At 42.4% G+C, this 21,684-nt stretch overlaps 1 long non-coding RNA gene across 2 annotated transcripts in view; it reads right to left on the reverse strand.

The window, feature by feature from the left end:
• The window catches only part of LOC142363954 (uncharacterized), a 156,762-nt gene that overhangs the window by 74,504 nt on the left and 60,574 nt on the right, over positions 1–21,684 (reverse strand). For both annotated transcript variants that reach the window (XR_012766050.1, XR_012766051.1), the window contains exon 2: positions 16,205–16,412. This is a non-coding gene — a long non-coding RNA (uncharacterized LOC142363954). The remainder of the gene's footprint in view (positions 1–16,204; positions 16,413–21,684) is intronic.

Genomic DNA, 21,684 nt, shown 5'->3' on the forward strand with positions numbered 1-21,684 from the left:
TTCACAGCCCATCATCTTCATTTCAGAGGTAGAGGAGGGAGGACCCGGTTAGGCGTGCGGGAGGTGATGGACACGCAGCGAGGGGAATGATGCAGTGCAGCAGAAACAGGCAGTGACAGTGATGTGAGCGCATGTCATGAGTGGGGCTGAGGAACATTTGTTAGAGAAGTTTGTGCTAATCTGCTGGCTAAGCTGTACCTTTTCGGACTTCGGTCTCCATTTTCATCTGCTGGTACCCCTCACTGACATAAATTCCCTTAAAAAAAATGTCAAACGCAAAACCCTTCCCATTCTCTCTCACTCTGTTCTTATGCATGGAGCAATCATTAGAAAACGTGCCAGATTTTTACCTCATTCCTTCACTGCATGGTGCAAATATTATAGGTCTTGTCATACAAGAAGGGAACATGCCAGTAGACGTTGTCCTTTTGCTGGGCCATAATGGCTTCACCACAGGCCTCACCATTCATCTCTCCAAAACAAAAAAGCTGCCTTAAATTTCATGCTCTCTACCTGTTCTTTCACAGAGGTGAGGAACGTGGTGCAAAGGCAATCCACAATATAAACCCCAAGCTTAAAGGTGGCTTAAATACCAACACCCAAGCTGAACAGCAACGCAAGTATTCAGGTTTGCTAGGAAACGAACGGTGCAGTGTTGCTCACAGTGGTTTAACTTTTCCAAAGCAACTTTTAAAAGCTTTTTGTTCAAAGACTGGGTGTAGAGGAACATAATATGTGCGACTACGTGAGCTCTGCTGGGTGATTGTCGTGGACAGGCATTTTGCCATAGTCTGCCCCTTCTGCATCGCACCGCAGCTCTCCCCGGGTGGTGTGGGATGCAGGATGCCTTCCCTGACCAAGTACCGGGCTCTTTTAAAACCCAGCCATTTCTGCTCCTTCTTTTGTTGTAGGCATTGTAAGAGAAATAATCCACAATTCTTTTAAGATATTTACTTATCCTTCAGGCATGAAAGTGTTTCAAAAGCAATAGCAGCATCTATGTTATTGAATTGCTGCTTGTTTTCTTAAATTAGAGCCATACAATGTGATACAATGCCCAATTACAATAGTTACTCATTCCATTATAATTGTGTGTTGCTGGCTTAGCTCTTGACAAAATATGTATTTCTTTAATACATTTTTGTGAGTCTGCTTGTAATTCTAAGTAGACATGACTCAAAATACTGATTAAAATTGTACAATTTTGGGGATGCTTGTTCCCACTTATTGCTATAATAACGGCGTGGTGATTTGGGAAAGAAGGAAATTTCCAGGATATAATAAAAAAAAATAAAATCAAGAACTAAATCAGCCAAGGAATGTACTGCTTTGGGATGCAACAGGAAAACTCCAACATTCTTTTACAGTCCATGGTGCCTATATATGCTAAGCATTTCCCCGACACGGTGTTCTGGTGTGGGTTCAGGTATGGTGGCTGATTTTATTGCTAGGGCTGAGCCAGCTCCTGCTACTTGCCCTCCACCCTACTCACCCCTATGGTTTTCTGCTCCCACGTGTAGTAGCTCCTAGGAGACCACAGCTCACAAACTGGAATATGAAAATTAATGGCTCTCTTCATTATGTGGGTGGGGAAAGGAGGGAGAGCTGTGTTGCTTGTCAGTGTATCACTGTAATTCACTCCAGCACTGGAGTGTTTTCGAAGCCGATGCTAGGTCAGAGCTTTACAAGCAAGTGCCAGATTTGCACTGACTTCACAACTCTAAAACAATGACACTTGAGAATTATGGAGGCTATATCCAAGCGACTCGTCAGGGCACAGCCTCAAGAGCCTGACTTGCTTTTGAAAATTTTACTCCATGAGTCAGTAATAAAAAGCCATTACAAGTGATGACTGTTTGATGACCATTAAGAGAAGTCTGTGGGCTCTGTCCAGCTCCCTGTGGTCATGCCCTCAGCAGAAAAGGATTGTCAGTGCATCTTTAGTTAGACTTCAGACCCAGCGGCACCGTCTCACCCAAACCATGACACTCTTTCGTGTCAGAGTTGATCCGTGCTTCCTAAAGCACGACCAACAATCAATAAAACATCTATGTTCTTTCAAGCAGCAATATAAACACTTAGCTATGACATAGTAAATGCATTTTTTGCAAATTTTAAAACATCCAGGAAATACATACTTCTCACTAATAATGAACTTTGCATTGTATTTACAGCAGGCATTTAAAAAGCTGAAGTATTTTAAAAATAATTTAAAAAAATTCTTAACGTTTTCTAATAAATTACCTGTGAGTGAATCTTGTAGTCAACCACTTTTCTTAAATCTTATTATTTCCCTTAATCAAAATCTCTGCAAGATCAAGCTAAGTGTTTTTCTTGCTTCCACTTTCTTAAAACAAACTTGAATCATATTTCATCATTAAAACAAGCAACAGCCATTTTCAGAAAAATGCCTACATTTCTGAGATGGTTTGCCCAATTACAGTGACACGTCTGTCCAGTCATGTCAATGGATGTTGTCTTGACATTAATGGAAGTAAGCGATCAACATCAGGGGACCTGACAAGTCACGGAACAAAGATGCACAGTCAGAAGAAATGAATTTTGAACAGATGTACCCAGAAAGATACGTGAAAGAGTGGAGAGATCAACTGCACTCTGCCAGAGTCCTGACAGTCCCACAGCATCAACACCTGAGCTTTCCTACAGTTTACAATGGAGCATTTTAAATCTCACTTCCACAGATGACAGACCACTCAAATTGTCCTTCCAGGGAAATATTGTGCTTGCTGCTGTCTGTACCAACAGGAGGAAAACCATGTCGATGGCTCAGTACAGTCCATCGTGTTTGTTGATGTATTAAAACTGTCAGATTTTTCAACTGTAGGCCTGGAGTCGTGCGTACAAAACAACAGGTACCTAGCAACTGTGCACATGAGTGGCCAGCTGAACAGCTCACAACTAGCATACGTAAGGAATGATGTCTCTGAAAACACAGTAGCCACATGCAAAGTGTATCAGAACAACCCACACTCTCCACGTGTTAGAGCATTTCAGTGTGCTCTTCCTTAAAGCTTCACAGAGTACTTCTATAGGATCCTTGAAACTCACAACTTGTTCTTTTGAAACTCACACAGGCCAAGAAGATGAAGCCATCCCTTGAAAACATCTGCTTGCTAGCCTGGCCTTCTACTTCTCTGAACCAAGTTCCCAAACCTTGCTTCTACTAAAAAATGGAGCTTTTGCATAAGGCAGACCACAAACAGCTGGGGTAACCACCAGCTGACTGAAGAACAAGGTCCACTGTACTTCAACACACGTCACCAAATGTCCTGCAGGCATCATCTGGGGCTCTGCACTCAGGATAAATCATATTTGTGACAAGGATATTAAGACTGACCACATATTTAGGGTATGCTGCTGTGTCAAAAGCCCTGCAGAGGCTGGATTCATGTGCAGATTGCCTCAGGTATTTATTGCACTACATATATAGGAGAATTGAGACAAATATTTGCACTAAATACCATGTTTCCATCCTAGAGGAGAGCTTCAAAGATAGAAACGGGACTTCATTAACAGCGTCTGATGTCTTTTGAGTGAGGAAGGAGAAGTTAATTGCCTTTACGCCTTCAGAACATCATACTGATAGTTATGTTCTGACTTGTAAATAGTGATTGCCAGGCAAAAAGGACAGGATTTTTAAGCAAGCCCAAATGAAGAAGCTCAGATGCCAAGAACTTTTACTGAAGCTTGTGCTCCGGAGTAATCTGGGCAGTTTTGCAAAACCTTATTTCAAAATACTTATTACAGGCAGTAACCTGGAAATAATGGCTAGTAGCATAAACATTACTCATTTTTCTGCCATACGTTTATGAACATTTTGGAGGCTGAGTGGGAGAACTAAACTGAGGACACATAATCACAGACTTTGCACAAATAGGAGTTAAAAAGAAATAGGCGTTAGTCACTGTAGAAGGTCGCGGTCTTCAGAAAATGCTGAACGCTTTCCTCTGTAGGGGAAAAAAGGCCCTCAAATATGTCACAAGCTGGACAGCTGAAGTAATTATTTACCTGGGAAACTTTAGGCTATTATCTCCAATCATACCTTCAAGGATTGGGTGCTGATAATTCACAGTCATGGAAATTAAACGCTCCGGTATGAGACACGAGTGAGGGAGATTAATTACAGACTTCCCTGATAATGGAAAAATGAGCGGCATGTTGATCATATACAGTAAAATTACAAACTTGGTTAGCCTCGCTGCGATGTAGAACACGTAGCAGGGCACAGTAAATTACAGTACAGCTAAATCATGCTGTCAGATCCCTATAGAAAGCAGGACTGTTGAACTGAATACTGCCCTTGCGCTCAGAAGACCTGACTTTGGCTCCTGGCACTGGGTAACTCTGGACAAGTTGCTTCTGTGCTTTGCTTTGCTTGTCAGGAAGAGTGGGCAAAATAAAAATGATGACCGGTGTGAATCCCACCGGCCATTGCATGTGGCCAGCATCAAAGCCTCTTGGGATACGCACTTGCCATTCTGTAAAATCCAGTATATACCCCTTTTAATGGAGTGACCAGGCTGAGACAGCTCCTCTCTACACGCACAGGGCCTGTTTTGGACAAGCAGAGATCATATTCCCTATACATTTGAAAATGCACTCTTCCAGCTGTCATTGGCCAGTTCCCTACCATCAGCCAAGACCTGCTATGCACCCTGTGGTTCCTCATAAAACACGAAGGTTTGGTCAATGTTCATTAAAGACCCTCACGTGAAGAACACGCTCTTTGAGCAGTGCTGCCTAAGCAGGGATTTACAAGTGTACTTCTGTGCACATCTGTGCCATCAATAATAAATACGGAAAATACATATTTCCACATGGGCTCTGAGACCTCCCTGCTGCAATTCCATCAGCAGCAATGGTCACAGCAGATCTCACATCTTTTTAATTTTTTTCTACTTTATGCAAAATGTCCCCTTTGTAGTTTGTGTAAATCCTCATGACCTGAGCTCAGAGGCAACAGCCAGAGAGTGTGGAAACAGAGGACGTGGTGTGAGACAGAAGAAGACAGGCAATGCTGGCACCCACACACCTGCAGAGGAGACAGCTGTGAGCAGACACAAGCCTGGGCAGCGATCAGAGGGAGAATGCATATCGCAGCGGTGAACCTGCCCGTTAATGATAAAGACATAGAAACTGGAATATTAAGCCAAAACACAAAGATCTCAAAGTATAAGATACTGTACAGTGGTCTGAGAGATGCAGTTGAAAAGGAGAACAAAGCTCAGGAAGAACAGACAGGAAGGAAATCTGAATAAAGCTGGTTAAACTGTTACCTAACTGAAAGCAATCAGGAAGCTCTTTGAAGTCCTCAGACGACTCAAAAGTTCAGAAGAGTTCTGACATAGGGAGCTTGGATTTGGGACCTTTGCGGGAAAAAATAAAATTAACAGCCTCTTCCCTCTTAAGAAATTAGCTCCTACAAAAATCCAATTGAAAGAATTAAAGCAAAACATATCTCTTGGCAGCCAGGTACTTTATGTAGTATATACTCAGTACAGCAAAAACAGGTCACATTTAAATTCACTGTGCAGGACAATTGATTTTTTTTTTTAAGATTTACTTTTTCATTGATTTTTCAGATATGCCCAGATACCATTTTGGTCACTTCATCAATAATATTAGAACAGAAAGGGAAAGGAATACAGGAAGGAAGGGCAATTGATTTACTTTATTTTAAAGCCTTCTACTCCAACGTCTCCTCTGCTGCATGGTGGGCCAAAACCTCCCCTGGGATAAATCCAGCCATTGAAATTACAAGAGCTATTCCTTTTTCTACTTGGCCTGATCATGGTCCTTTACATTCAAAAACACAAAGAAAGCCACGGAAATCATACCAGTGCTAATTCCAAAAATACTCCGCTCAAAGATTGCTAATCAGTTCATTGATTCACCCTCCTGCTAGAAGACAAATTCAGCCTGGCAGTCCATGATGGGAGAAAATCTTTTAGCTAACCAGCTTTGACAACGGGATGGGAAGCCTCATAGCAGTGTCGGCCAACCACGGAGTCATTACCACCTTTAAGCATTCCCTCAGGAAAATTTCAATTACCCCTTTCCTCAATGATTTTCTTTTCAGAGTAGTCTAAGAATTTAGAAGCAACTATAAACAGGGAAAAGTCTAAGAGACAGAGCGCGTTCTAGAAACGCAAAGACAGAGGCAGAGTCTTGCCCCAAATCCTTTCGAACAAGCTGGTTTTGAGAGCTCCTACTTCACATTGGCTGTAACGTTACAGTCTCAAAGCTGGAAGGTACACAACAAGGAAAGCAGCCTCCACCTCACATGGTAGCCTTATTTTCTTTATCGTACCCATTTTGATTGCTCAGGAGGAGACAGATACCAACGTGAGGGCTGAAGCTGAGAAGTTTAATGAAGATCTCATATTCACTGGAAGTTTTGCTCCAGTCCAGTTCATGTGTGTAGAAATGAAACGCCCAAAGCCTCAGTCCATTTAACGAGTTCCCGAAAGCCATCTGACCATCTGCAGCTCTTGTCTAGGGTACCTAGGTCAGAAATACCCAGGCTGTCTGGGTCTCTAAAACACTCATGGGTGTTTGTCATAAAAAGTGTGCAATGTGTTCACTCAGCAACACGGTCGCATCTGCAAAAGCCCATCAGACACACCAAAAAACCCTGCAGAGACACCGTCTCCTCACCAAAGCTGTGAATGGCTCCACTCCTTCTTCTGTCACAGTGCCATTTTTTGCTCCCTGGGTTGTAAAATTCTGGCTAAGGCCCTAGATATGGTAAATCAAGAGCTGCCAAACTCTTGCAGCTGTAGGTGAGCCTTTGCCTGTCCCTCCCCTTGCAATTCAAGCTGCTCCCTCTCCCTTGCTAAAGGAGATCAAGGGAGGCTAAGCTACACCTTCCAGGATACAACTCTGTCATCTCCTCCAGATGTGCAGGACTATCTCTCGTGCTCTGATATTTTACCTCGAGCCTCTTCCTACATGATTTTTTTTAAGGTGGCTGAAAAGCAATCTTGGCTTTATGGTTGAGCTGCTGCCTCCCTCAGAGCTCAGAAACCAGATAATTCATTTTCCCTCCAGATATGTGACCTACTCTACAGATACTGGATGACCAGTTGGAAAAAATTAGATTTGACAAGTGTCAGGAGTGGCTCATGTCATACTCCCCAACTCCAGCCTTCTTCAGCTTTTCTCCCACCACCAGTGCTTGAAAGATCAAAAGCAATTTCCCTGGAATTACCGGACAGATCAGTTTATAAAGACATGTTGCAGTCTGCTTGGCCCTGGACAGTGGTCCTGGACTTCAGCCAGCTGCTAAAGTTAGGTCAGGGAAACTGGGGATTTCATGGCCTGATGTGGTATCTGCAGGAATTTCTGGAGTAGGGTTAGATTTGGGTTTAGAACAAGGTCTCAGGAGCTAGGTGGGCTCACTAGTTGGACATGTGCTGAGCTACAGCTCACTCAGTTACCAGTTAAGCCTACAGTCACATGTTTTCCCCCTCAGCTTCTAAACAAATATGTATTCACCACCTGAAGGAAAAAAAAAGCAGTAAAACACCCCATGAACGTACATTCTGGTCATACATGGCCACATCACACATCACCGGATTGCCAGGGCTTCAAAGAAAGGAGTATGAAGGTGTTCAGAGGACATGGCAAGGCCGAGACAGTGAGGAAGGAAGGGCAGGCTGCCAAAAACCTGACAGTGATGATGCTCCGTTCTGGGGAGCGGATGGCTGGGGCCTGCACTGGCTTCGACCTCCCACATGGCTGCTGGGAGAGAGACACGAGCGAAAGGGCAGTTCTGACAGAAAAGGAGCAAAGAATATCTGGACTCAATCTACAGCTCTAATTAGCTGAGCTATGCTTGTGAATACACTAAGGGTTCATACATACATAATTAACATTGAATTATACAGATATTTGTCTGTCCATATGCAGAAAGCAGGGATAAAGAGTCATAATACACATAATTGCTATGTAAGAAGAATGACTAAAGGCACATAGTATTTGTCCTGTTCATAATTAATTAAATCACCACTAAAACTAGCTGGAGGCTTATTCTTCTGCTTAATGGCACATTTATCAGCATTTTTCTACTTACGGCATTGCCCTGTGTAAGGCTGGATGGTAAGTGTCCAAAGAGTAAAGAAGAAATACGTGACATTCAATATATACACGAGGAAGAATTGGCTCCTCTGAGGCATTTGAGCTCATTTTCTAGTCGTGTGGATTGGAGAAAACAGACTGCCCACAAAAGGAACATGTTTTCCAGCTCAGGTAGGATAAATGTCAAATAAGCAATTTGAAAACACAAGAGGACTCACTGTTTGAAGCAAAGAGTTAAATCCACCCAAGGGAAAAGCTTAAAAACTTCCAGGAAATATTTCTGGATTGTAAGGGTTGAGGATGATAGGCACACACAGACAAAAAAAAAAAAAATTTTCCTTGTTTTGTTCAGACATTTTCATACAATTCACAAAAAATAATCACTGAAAGCCTTAATCTCTTTTGTTGCTTCCAATTATTACCATTTATGATTATTCAGCAGCTTCCACAGGCTGCAGGACACTTCACAGCCTTACAAAACCAGAGCTGAGGCAGAAGCTCTCCCTTCATCCCACCCACCAGCCAGCGTACTGCATCACCATAGCCAAGACAGCTGGCCACAAATTATGAGAGCAAAACAGCCTAATTCTGCAAAACCCGATTGTTACCTTTAGGAAGAGATTTGCCAGCCTCTTTCCACCTTTCAAGGAACTTTGTTTAGTGATGATGTACGGCAAAACAACCACTCTGCAGCATTCCAGACAGACGACACTGAATAGCTTTCTCATCGCCATCTTGTAGGACCTTCAGTGCTGGTGAGATGTCTTCAGTGGTGGGATTGCGTCTACATGGCTGGCACCGACACCGCGCTTGCTTTATCGACACAGAAGCATTTCCAGCCCATCCAGCTCCCTGCTGAGCACCTTCTGTGTACCGGGTTTGTTTCTAGAGTGAAATACAGACTCCAGAGTGACTGCATGCTGCATGGTGGCATCACAAAGCAACAAATGGATGTTAGAGAAGGGCTCGTAGAAACCATCGCGTGCCACCAGCACAGGGGAAAATACCCAGGAACTACAAACGATTTATCTTAGTGCCTACTTGTGAAAAATAAGGAGGCAAACAAATATACTCATCTCAAACTCTGCCTGTATAAACTCCATTAACGTTAGAGATGAAAAGGTCAGTGCCCAAAGGCCACTGGCTTAATGGGTTGCTGTAATGTAACTGATACTGCCAGCCCCAGACACACAAAAATCACAGGTCAGATCCCCAAAACATAAAAAAGGATTTAGTATCACAAGATTAAGCTTTAATGTAATTGAAGGCTTAATTTTAGCCCTCCAGCTTTTAATCTTTTGAAAATAACATTTTCAAGCTCTCTTCCCCAGTACCGTGAAGGTTAGAATTTTACTTTCCTTTAAAAATGGAGATACATTTCTATCTCTCCAGCTACAATTACAGACAAATTATAGCCATCCTATAAAATTACAGTTAACTGCTAGTATAATTATTATCAACCAGCATCAAACTAGGCTCAACTGACAAAAGCCACATAGCACTGTTGTCAGAAGAAATTAAAAAAAAAAAAACCCAACAAAAAAATCCAAAAAAACAACCCAAAAAACCTGTCAGGAGAGTAATGATAAAATCCCTAGAGCTGGCAACGTTGTCACATAGCACAAACAACAAAACGCATTCAAATGAAAGTTTGTGCAGACAGTCAAGGGTATATAATACGCAGAAAACACGTCTTCACGAGGGCGCAGGACTGCTTGCTTGTTGACACTAATGCACCAAGAACAGCTGCAGATGGGCAGCAGCTTTAATTTTTTATCATTCTCCCCACAGATTTCTGAGGGTCAAAGGAAGATAGACAAGCACAGCGGCCACCTATAAAGCCAGATTCTCCCTCATTCCAATTTTGTAGCAGTATAAACAACACTGTTGAAATTAGTGGGATTTTGCTACTTATACCTAGGAGCAAAAAAATAAAACCCCAAAACACAGAAATAAACAGAAGTGTTTCCCCTCATTGAGACGATAGAGCTTTCAGGCTGTCGTGTCTAAAATGGCACAGCCCCGCAGTTAAATGCAGGCACACTGGTGAGAAGCTTCTTCCAAAGGTAACATTTATAGTCCCCTGCAGCTCGCAGAGTGGTGCCCGACGCATCTCACCGGGACGTGAGAATCAGCCTGCCTGAAGACAGGGTCTGCAGACATGTTCTGGAGTCACCAATTGCCATTTGAGGGGCTCAGAGTCCTCGGCTGCGCTCGGTCTCTCAGCGGGATGCCCAAATGGTTGACCCTCTCCAGATGCTGGTGAGAACCAGCCCCTGAGGAGCCCAGCTGGCTGCTGGGTCTCTGCCTCGCAAAGCCTGCTCATTTGTGATCTACTTCTGCACTAATTCAGCTACGCTGAAATTACAAACATCTTTAAAAAAATAATGCTATCTACTGCTGTGATGATGATCAAGAAGCCACGTTAAAACTGCTCTACATTGACAAAAAAAGCCACATAGTGGAGTTACAGAAGTGGTAATTTTTAGTGAATAATGGAAACTTACAGAGACTTAAGGACTCAGCTTCTCAGATTCAGACACACACAGGGAGCCTGAACCACCCAGAGGGACGGCGACTGCTGATCCCAGGGTGGGGAAGAGGGACAAGAGAATGTGGGAATCTCAGAGAGATCTGGGCTGTGGGGAGAAGCACAGCTCCTCCACACATTTCTGCAGGGTTTCTCCTTCCCTGAAATAGTCCAGAAATTAATGACCTGGTTAATGTCTAACCATTATCTCATTTCATTTCTTTCAAAGATACTTCATTTTATTCTTTCCTCTGCTTTTTCATAAGCAGCACTTCCTTGCTGTACTATCTAGAAAGAAGCTACTCCAAATTTCAGCCCAGGTGCCAGAGCACTAATATGGACTTGATCACTACATTCACCTGAAGCAGCAAAGAGTTCTTCAGGTCTGAAAACCAGCTATGATTCAGAACTCCTACAGCTCACAAATTAAATAAATGCAGTTTCTTCTTCAGATATCCTGATACACTTCTTCCACGGCAGAGCAAATCATTAACTATAACCTGCAATTTCATCTCCCTTCAGCATAAGAATTAAGCAAGTTTGTAACACCACAGACCACACTGTGATGAGTCCCCCAGGTCCCTCCTGCATGGCCCCAGCTCTTTTACTGGGGTCTTATACCTCTTGGTGGGGCTTGGGAGATGGACCTCCTGCCCCATGCCAGCAGGGAGCATGGCACAGAAGTGCTGCTAATTCTCCTAGAATGTTCCCCCTACTGCGATGTGACATCTAACCAATAAGTTTTCAGAGAAGTCCATAAACAAACTCTGAAGGAAATCCCCCTGAGGGTTTGGCAGCATAAGCTTGAAGAACAGCAAAAGAAAAACATTTGATATAAAGAAAAATAGGTAAATTAGGAAGAAAAAAAATAGAGAGGAAGATGAAGAGATGCCTGTTTTAGGAGGGAATGTGAAGGGGTTTTTGCAATACCCAAGGAAGAACTTCAATGACAGCGATGGTTTCAAATACACTGCTCCATCTCATGGTGCTTCAGTGTGCCACCCTCGAGCATCTTTCGCAAGCCAAACCAGACATCAAAGTTTTTCCCATCTAAAAATTCTAGACACCTCTGAAGGGAAAAATGTTTTGAATGTCAAGAGAGAAAACTATAAATAAAAACTCCAGTCTAAACCACCACCGTTTCCCATTTAATCTCACTCATTAAAAACTTCTGCATCAAGAATGAGGGGTGACTATCGTTTTCACACTGTATGCAATTTTGAGGTTTCAGGTGACCATTCCATGGGACGTAATAAATCTACTGTGGCTGTGAGCAGTTGATATGGTTTATTTTAATGGCCACAGTTAAAGGTTTCATGGGATCAGGCCACAACCAAATCTCTTTATAATAATTCTTTAGGCTACTGCATAATTTATAGCCCTTATGCACTTTTCATGATCTAATTTACCTTCCTCTTAAAATATTTTGTAAAACCAGTGTTCCATTTATAATGATATATATCCCATTATAAAACATACTCACTACTTTGTTACCAGAATAGCATTTTATGTGTGTAAACCAAGGGGCATTAGCATATGCCAGAATTACTCTCCCAACTCAGTGATATATGGAGCATAATGGAATTATGAGCTATTTGGTGCACACTGTCAAAAATATAAATGCAGTGAGAGTTTAATAGCAGGCCTGCAAATAATGTTTCATAAGAAAAGCATATTTTTGCAAACGAGATTCCCCCCAAAGAGTAAAATCTAGAAGCGAGGTGAAGGAGAACAGAGGAAGCAAGGCGTGGAGTCAGCTACAGGAATTGTGATCTCCACCGTACACAACCACCCGGAAGGGAGAGGCAAAAAGGCAAACTCCATGGATTCACCAGCAGCATTGCCCCAGGTTGTGAGGGAATGAAGAGACCAAAATAGGTGGCGGGAAACGTCTGCAACTTTTTTGAAGGAAGATTCACCAAGAGCAATCGTACTAACAAGAAGAATTTTTTTGACTGTTTAACTAAAACATCAGAAAGCATTTCTATCTAAAGCTGGCAGTAAGTGATCTCTACGGGCTCCTTCAATTAAAGTTCTTTCTAGCCACTTCAGTAGTATTTAACCACATCCAACTTGAACAGGGTTTTCTTGACCTTGACACTAAAGTTTCTCTGCCTAAACCATACTCTGCTCTAAAGGCATATAATGATAGTTCAAGAGACACTCCAGCGTGTATTATCTACCCCATATCTGGCTTTCCCTAAAGAAAATCTCTCACTCAAGCATGTAATGTAATTTCCTGGTAGGAAAAGTTGTTAAACATAATTTTCTCATGTTACTGCAAGATGTAAAATATTACACCACCCGCCATGTCATAATTCATTAACACCATGGGTGTTTGATCAGTATTTCCTTTTGCGAGATTGCATGTGTATGCACTTACGCATGGTGGTTGCCTTGCTGGAGATATTTGCAATGTGGTAGTTTTCAGTTTTTTATCAGGCTACATTCCAAATCTTGTTTGTTTCCCAAAAATGCCCACACAAATCAGGTGCTGCAGAGCTAGGTTATATTTATTCCCAGAAACCCAAACCTGTATTACCTAAAGTATCTATGAGAAACAAATATCAGCAACATCTTACAAAGTTATTATTTCCCTTTATTTATTTCTTTATTTACTTATGCTTTACACATCTACATTACCTAGCAAAAGCACAGCTACATATTCAAAGATTTCCACATGCTTCACGAATATCAATGACTAAGTATGATAATCTAGTCACTTCACATTTAGCATAGTATCAAAGAACCTATGTACTTATCCTCATTTTATATATATCATGATACTAAAATAAAGGAAATTTTACTGGGTTTCCAATAACTTTTCTAATAATTGAATGCTTGGGCCCGAGACAAGAATAGAATCCAAATTGCTTCATTTCCCACGTTAGGTTTCAAAAACTACCACATGTTTTATCTTGGAGCAGTTCTTCTAGCAATAGCTGTCATCTCTGTCTCCAGAGTACACGGTCCCTTCACCTATTTCAAAGCTGGCAATAGGAAAGTTTTAGTTTTAAGGAAACTGGATGGGAACATATTTATTTTCCTCAGAAAAAATGTGTGCACGTGTTCTTACAGCAGGAAGATTCAGCCTAGCTATTCCCTTCCCTCTGAGGATCTCTGAAAAGCCCTGCTCACTTCAATTTGCAGCAGCTCGCACCAATTCAATAACCCCATTCAAACTCATGACAGTCACTATTACCTGTATGCCAGCTGCCTTGATATAACCAAAAGGCTGTACGACAGTAATCCAAGGACACGCGCTCTGCCAAGTTAGATTTTAGCTACCATAGCCTGCTGACTGGAAACCACATTTCTGCGTCTTCCGAAGTCGTATAGAGAGAGAAACACAAATCCACCTGCAGCTGCACCGCCAGGTAATGATCAAGTTCTGCAAGAGGCACAGCATTTGCCAGGCTCTTTGCTGCTTCTTACGAAAGACGGAAATAAAAAATCCTTTACACCTGCATTTAAAATGCATCTCGATTTCTGGAGGGTTACTGAACACAAGGCTGCATATTGCGTTTGGCAGTGATAAAATCAGACTGTCATTGCTACTGGAGACTGAGCACAGCTCATATATATCTTACCTTTTAAGCCCATTCTATCAAAGCTGTAGCACAAATAAAGATGAATACTATCTCTTTCTAAGCCAGCACAAAAACACCCCTCAATCTAGCAGGAACTGCACAATACTTATCACCTTTTCACAGGATCCTGTTTAAGCTTATAAATACTTTTTTATGATTTCCAGATTTCGTTCAAGATTTTTGTTAAATCCCTTCTACAAAATTTGCTGGTTTAACCTCTCCCTATCTGTTTAAGATTTGTATCAGTTACTAACAGGGAAGCGACCTATAACAGACAGATCTGCTACCAATGTACACGGGCTCAAGAGCAGCTGTCAAATTTTATATATAGCCAAGAGCTTTGCTTTGCTGTGTAGCAGGGAAAAGATTTAAGCCACTGCAAACTACTAAGGGCTTAAGTCCACCATCCTACTAAACATTAAAAAAAAAAAAAAAAAATCAGTTTGTTATGTACTTTTTTTTTTCATTTCAATCTCCTTAAATAAATAATTCTCACTGCAACAACCCATATTGGTATTGTAATGGTACGGAAGGGATAACTGGCCTACCTCTTCGGTCACAATGCTCGATTCTGGTCCACAGCATAGGCAAACAGCTGATGTTTCCTTTACATGAAAGGTCTAGAGCAGGGAAAAGAAGTCTTATATCCATTACTGTGAGTTTTTGCTGATTCTGTACCCAGTTAGATTTTTTTATTGTTTCTTTGGTTTTTCACCAATGCTATTAAGCAGAATAAAGGCTAAAGGCTCAGCCGGGAAGACAGAGAAATCTGAATGCTACTGGTATGACATCCTCCTTTGGGCCAACATCCGTGAACTATTTAAGTTCTACTTATGCCCTGTTTTGAAGGCTTAAAGAGCACATAAGCTTTACAAGGGCTTTCTGAACAAGACACTCTGCAGACTTTTCCAAAATAGGATGAGTGGGAGAAAATCATAGCGGGATAAGCTGAATCACTACCTTCATCCACCCTGACCTCCTAGGCCACACTTCCATTTGCTGCAAGGGGAAGAGATACCTAAACCTTTAGAAAACTTTTAGGTATCTGAATTCCCCTCAAAATCGCAGGGAATTAATCATTCATTTTGCAGATCTCACGTACAGGCTGCAGACTGGGCTTTCCCATGTAGCAGAACCCTTCAAGAGATAACAAAGACATGAACAAAGTGGAGACAGAAGCATCACAGCTGTCCACCTCTGCTGGGGTTAGGAAAGCTGTTGAGACCTGCACCCACGGGACTGCGTCGTATCTTCAGTCCCCTTGGAATCACAAGAGCTGCAGCTTTGATCTTGTATGGATATGGCCAACCTCTTCAGAGCTGCTGCTGGTGCCCCTTTCTCCAGCTGAGACGCAGTTTGCTTCTCCCCTGACCACCCTCAGACTACCCTTCAGCTTATCAGAAAGACAACTGAAACTTTCTGGAAATGTTGTATTTACCCATAACAGCACAATCTGTTTATCCAAATTTAGCCTGAATGATAGTCTTCAGCAACTGCATATTGAGTCTTATTAACAGCAAAATCTCTGTCTACTTCTTTTTCATGACAGCTCATCACCAACAGGAGAGCACCCATTACACCCATCTGCTACATTTGTGCTATAGAAAGGAAGCTGCAGGCACAGAACAGGTAAGTCCATAAGTAATTACTCATTTGTATGGACATTTATTAGATTTGTAAATGTAAACTTTGCCTAGTGAGCTTTGGAGAAGGGATGGCATCATTCTAAATCAATAGTGAGATTATGTTATGTTTTATGGGTGTTTTTTTTTTTAATCTCTTTTGTTACATTTTCTGCCTGTACATCTTAGAGTTGCTATACACATTTCCAGTCTCTGTGCATTGTTATTTATGTTTATAGGTTGTCTGGGGGAGAGGTTGCTTTCCAATGGAGACCAGAAATATTAGAGCAGGAAATTTAATCTCCTTAGAAATCAAACAAAACAGAGGGGAAAAAAGTAATGGGGGAGAAAGGTTCTCTTACCTGCCAGCCCAGAAGGTTGCAGCGCATTTAATTGGTGTGGAGGTACGGTGGGTGGCAAGGTCAGTGAGTGCGGGGAACAGACCACCTTCGTAATCCTTGGGTCTAGGGAACACTTTTTCATAAGTTTATTTCCAGTTTGAGCAGGATTCAAGCTGAATATTCTTCTGCTCAGAGTCCAAACAAGCACTATTCACCGTGGCCCAGCCAGCTAGAAAGAAAGCAAGAGTTCTCATAAATGCGATTCAACAGAAAAACAAATCCTACCACTTGTCTACTCCAAGTAAGAGAAATGTGTCTGGTTACAGCAAGACAGGTATGGCTTAGAAAAGCATTTGGATGTAGAGAGCACTCAGCTGCACACAGGGCTAGACCTAGATCTTGCCACTTCCAAATACCTTTGGTTCAAGAGTATTGGCACAACCCACAGCGGGCAGAGAAATGTAATACGAATTTTTATTTTAATGTTGATATTCCAGCCCGTATTTTGGGCTTCATTGACTACTAGTATTCATTTCTACTTGCACACACAACCATAACTGGAACCATGTTCTAGTCTAAGCAAGACACAACCTCAGCACAAACTGAAGTGGAAATCCATGTAAGACAAAATTTCTATCTCCTTTCTCCTAAGGGTGAAGAAGTGGAGGGGGAAGGAGGGTGAAAGAGAAGCAGTAGATAGCAGAGAAGCTATAGATCATGGTGGTGTGGGTGGAAAATCCCACCTGGTGCTGTGATCCCTCCCATTATTTCCTCATCAAGCCACTCTTGGACGTCTATGTCTTCTCTCTGCTTTATTGCCGCGTTTTATTGCAAATTTTTCACAGTTGTATATACCAACTAAAAAAGGAAAAAACCCCAAGACTTCCATCTGTCTCTTGTTGTTGATAACTCTGAACGGGCTTGATACCAAGGAAGCAGTACGTCCATGGCAGACCCAGCAGCACTGCGTGTGTGTAGCCCATACTGCCAGATGTTGGTTCTGTCCCGGTAAGAAATAGCTTCTGTCTCGTTTCATTTCTGCTTGCATACCAGGAGCCGGATGCATTAAAGGCAAAAGTATGTTTATTACCTGCTCATCTCTCACTGCCATGTGCGTTTGCTTCTCATGCAGGAGAAGATTACCTCTTTCAAGCTGTTCTTTCCCACTTTTGTTCTCTGCTGAGCTACTGCTTGTCAACGCATTTATCCATTTGCTGCTTTCAGCCAAAGAAGTTAAAAAAAAAAAGTTAAAAAAGGAGCAGGAGGAGGAGAAGCTTCACTTCTGGCACTGTGTCTGTGTAGCTGAAGAGAGAAACATTATCAACTGCCAAGTGATCTGATTCTTCAAATAAAGGGACAAATAAAATAACAACATTTGCATGGAACAGCTCTTCACGCTGGGGCAAGGTGAAGCTGAGGTGCAGATTTGGCCCATCTCCTGCCTGCGCTGGCTCCAGCTGGGGATGGCTGCACACCTCTTCTTGTAGAGGTTGTTCTGCAGGGCAGAAGTCTCCATAAGTTCGAAGTCTAGGTCAGGGCTTGGGAAACAACCACGATCTTGTGTGGGAGGGAACATTTTCCAGCCTCAGGAAGACTCTTCCTCATGCTCTTTGCAGCTTAAACCTCTCCTATCTGTGCAGCATGAGACACCACCAAGACTATGGGAAAAATCTGGAATTAGGTTCAAATCCCAAATAGCTTTTATCGGTAGGCAGTTTTGAAGTGTTGGGCTTTGCCTTGAGGTTGTCCAACAGATATAAACAACTTTTTTTAGTTTTCCAAAACCTTTGGAAGTGTTGCTGAGTCAGGCTAAAAAAACTCAGCAAAAGCAACATTCATGTTTCCTATTCACTAATTATCAGTAACGATAATTTAGTAGTCCCTTGGCATGACACGCTTCTCTCATAATCCTGCAGTCTACACCCACAGCTCTCCTCTCACGATCCCCATCTTTGCTTTCTTCCCACACTCGACTCAGAGCTTTTGGTCCTTTTCCCATCGCTGCATGGTGCTGACAGGTGCTGTGGACACACTTGGATTTGTTACATTTCAGACAACCTTGTTAAATCAAAACAAATCACTTCCTACGTTCAAAGACCCACTTCACTGAAATAAACAGTGAAGTATTTTCCTGGTATGAATACTGGTAGCCACAGCACTCTCGGTGCCATTATCTGCAAAGGAAACACGCGGGAGCAGCCTCTCGCAGCACTGATCAGCTTCTGCTTCCTGCGCCACAGGGCACCACGAAGGTGAGATGAAGACAAGCTGGTTTGTAAGCAGTCAAAAAAAAAAAAAGAAACCAAACCCAAATAATTTTTCCAAGCTTGCATAAGGGTTTCTACAAGTTCATATTTTCACTTTGGTCGCTCTTACTTGATTTCAGCTGATTTGTTAATCTTTAATTAAGACCTCTTGGGCAAAAGGAAGAGGCAGAGCAAGAGCATATGTTTAAATAGATAAGAGAAACTAATACAAAGGCTAGAATATCGATCACTGAGGTTTTAATTAGTTTGATATTGATGGAAATAACGCTTGCAGAATTGGCAAGAAAGTGTTCTTTTTTACAAGGCTGCTCTGGGCTTCTTTCTGGATGGGAACCATACAGAAGCAGATGGTATATAGCAAAAGGTACTCCCTGCCACGGTAATAATGAAGCGGTGACTTCAGCAGGAGATGGATTGAGACCTAATTGATGCAACACACGCAGAGTGTGCAGCACATAATTTCAATATTGTCTTGCCAGGCTACCCAACAGACACTGAGCAGACACCAGCATCACCTTCTTTAATGCAATATTTATCAAGAAGTTATATTTTTCAAAGCAGAGTGTTTATTGATGTCTTGTGTCTGGCTGAACTTCAGCACACAGATGTCATATATATTTCAAGGAGAATGTCATCATTATGAAATAGTGCAGAATGTTAACTTTCTCTTTTTAATTAATCTTCAGTTGTTTGCAGTACGTACCATTCATCAATTCGAACTGTCACCTCTGAAACTGTTAGCGCGAGCAGGAGAGCTTCTTTCTCAGTGCCAGATACATTCACTTTCTACTCCTTTTACTGAGAGTAGCTCTGAGCATGTAGGTCAAAATTCATCCTGAGCATCAAGCCAGCAAAATGCCTACGCACCACTTACCTCCTCCAAATACGGCGGTTTGAGACATAAATGATAAATAGAGCTTGTAGTGACACTCGGTACTGGGTGAAATTCACCCATTATGATGAACTGGCTACCAGGAGCTCCTGGAGAATTTTCTGTGATGGTTATCATCAGCTGCGCTTCCCTTTCTTGTACTTGCTGCATCCCCAAATGAAACCTGGCACAGTTAAGGGATGAGGTCAAGCAGATCTGAATACCCCCTGGGCCTTGATGTCATTGTTCCTTATTTACGTAAAAAGTACAGTTACCAGCATAGCTGGCATAAAACTTCTTGTAACCCTGGTTATTGCCAAACAAACTAGGCAGAATATGAAACAAAGCATATTATGAATTTCCCGTCTTTCAGTTGGTTTAAATATACCCATCTATTTAACCTTCACAGCGTAGAGCTTTAGGGATGGTCAGGGAGCCCCAGACAGGTCAATAATAACTTTGAAGCATGGGGCTGCTGTGCTGAAGGCATGATCCTGTGTTTGATGCAGACATAGACATGTTATCAACCTACCAGGACTTTCGGTTTCATAGTTGGTATATGAGATTTGACCAAGAACTAGGTAGAAAATGTAGTAAATCAACCTTAGGATTTTCACAGAAGTTCTTTCCAAGACATTCTATTGCCTGCATTAATTAACAAATTGTTAATGTGCCAACGTCTATCCTTCCAAGTAGGTACTCAAAATGCTAATAATTCACTTACATTTCTGTGGTTTTAACTTGATAGATTCCTGAGGGTTTCCTTCCACCTATTGTCTATCTGCTGAAAGAAAGTTCTTCTCCTCAGTATTTATGAAACAATACATGGCAGACAAGGGAAACCAAAAGGGACCTTTGAGAAGTTAAATCAGCATGGGTGAAGAGTGTAGGAGTTGTCAGCAGCAAAGTAAAACAATAATTGAAACTTAAAAGCTCAGTGCTACAGCAATAACTGATAATAAAATGTTCTTTTAGTTGTCTCAGTAGTCTAAATTTTAGCTAATCTAGTTTGATTTCAATAGCCTTAAAAATAGAAACTTATAATAGGGTTCAGAATAAGCAACATATTAAACAGTAACATTTATGCACATGTAAAGATCTGCAGAGGATGATACAGACCGATACGCAGTCAGTCATTTTCAGCCAAAGATCACAGAGTACAAACTGATGATGCTGGTAACCTCTGAACCTGTGACTGAAATGTGATTGGGTTTCCTCTACTTGCGGACCCCTCATTTTACCCTCAAGCTGAGGACACCAAAAATCAATGGGCCACTGATCAGCATTTGTTGACGACACGATTTTAGGGAGGACACACGTGACTGTGCCTTAGGAGCACCACGGGGACCATCGGACAACATCTCAGGGCACACAGTCTGTAACACCCATCACCTATCCCTAAAGCACCGGTGAGTCCAACAGATTGGGCCCCACTTCTGCAAATGGGTTGATGTCTGGCACAGCACGGACAGACTAGTCACAAAATCACAGAATGTTCGGGGTTGAAAGGGACCTCTGTGGGTCACCCAGCCCAACCCCCCTGCCCAAGCAGGGTCACCCAGAGCAGGCTGCACAGCACCGCGTCCAGGCGGGTCTCGAATATCTCCAGAGAAGGAGACTCCACAGCCTCCCTGGGAAGCCTGGGCCAGGGCTCCATCACCCTCAGAGGGAAGAAGTTCTTCCTCATGTTCATCTGGAACTTCCTCTGTTTCAGTTTGTGCCTGTTGCCCCTTGTCCTGTTGCTGGGCACCACTGAACAGAGTCTGGCCTCGTCCTCCTGACACCCACCCTGAAGATATTTTAGAGGCATTTCTAAGGTCCCCTCTCAGCCTTCTCTTCTTCAGGCTGAACAAGCCCAGCTCCCTCAGCCTTTCCTTGTAGGAGAGATGTTCCAGTCCCCTCCTCATCCTCACAGCCCTCTGCTGGACTCTCTCCAGTAGCTCCTCATCTTTCTTGAACTGGGGAGCCCAGAACTGGACACAGTGCTCCAGATGGGGCCTCACTAGGGCAGAGTAGAGGGGAAGGAGAACCTCCCTCAACCTACTGTGTGGCACTCCTCTTAGTCGAACCTAACTGAACTGCTTGGGTACACATGAAAAATTTTGCAGGATCGATGCCCATGTGTCAAGATATGAACGCTTTTCTGGATGTTGCTTAGCAACTCTGTACGTTTGCAGTGTGGACATGCCGACACTACTAATGGCCACAGTATCTCCTGGCTCCATCACATAGGGCTGCTTTGCAGAAGGATAAATACCATTTTAATCTCTGACTGGTTTTTCACATATCCATAAAAATTCATAAAACCACACATTTTTATGCGTTGGATTTCCCACGGTTGGGGAAGTTTACAATTCTTTGAC

This window comes from Opisthocomus hoazin, chromosome 22 (genome assembly GCF_030867145.1).
Source record: "Opisthocomus hoazin isolate bOpiHoa1 chromosome 22, bOpiHoa1.hap1, whole genome shotgun sequence".
Classification (NCBI taxonomy): domain Eukaryota; kingdom Metazoa; phylum Chordata; class Aves; order Opisthocomiformes; family Opisthocomidae; genus Opisthocomus; species Opisthocomus hoazin.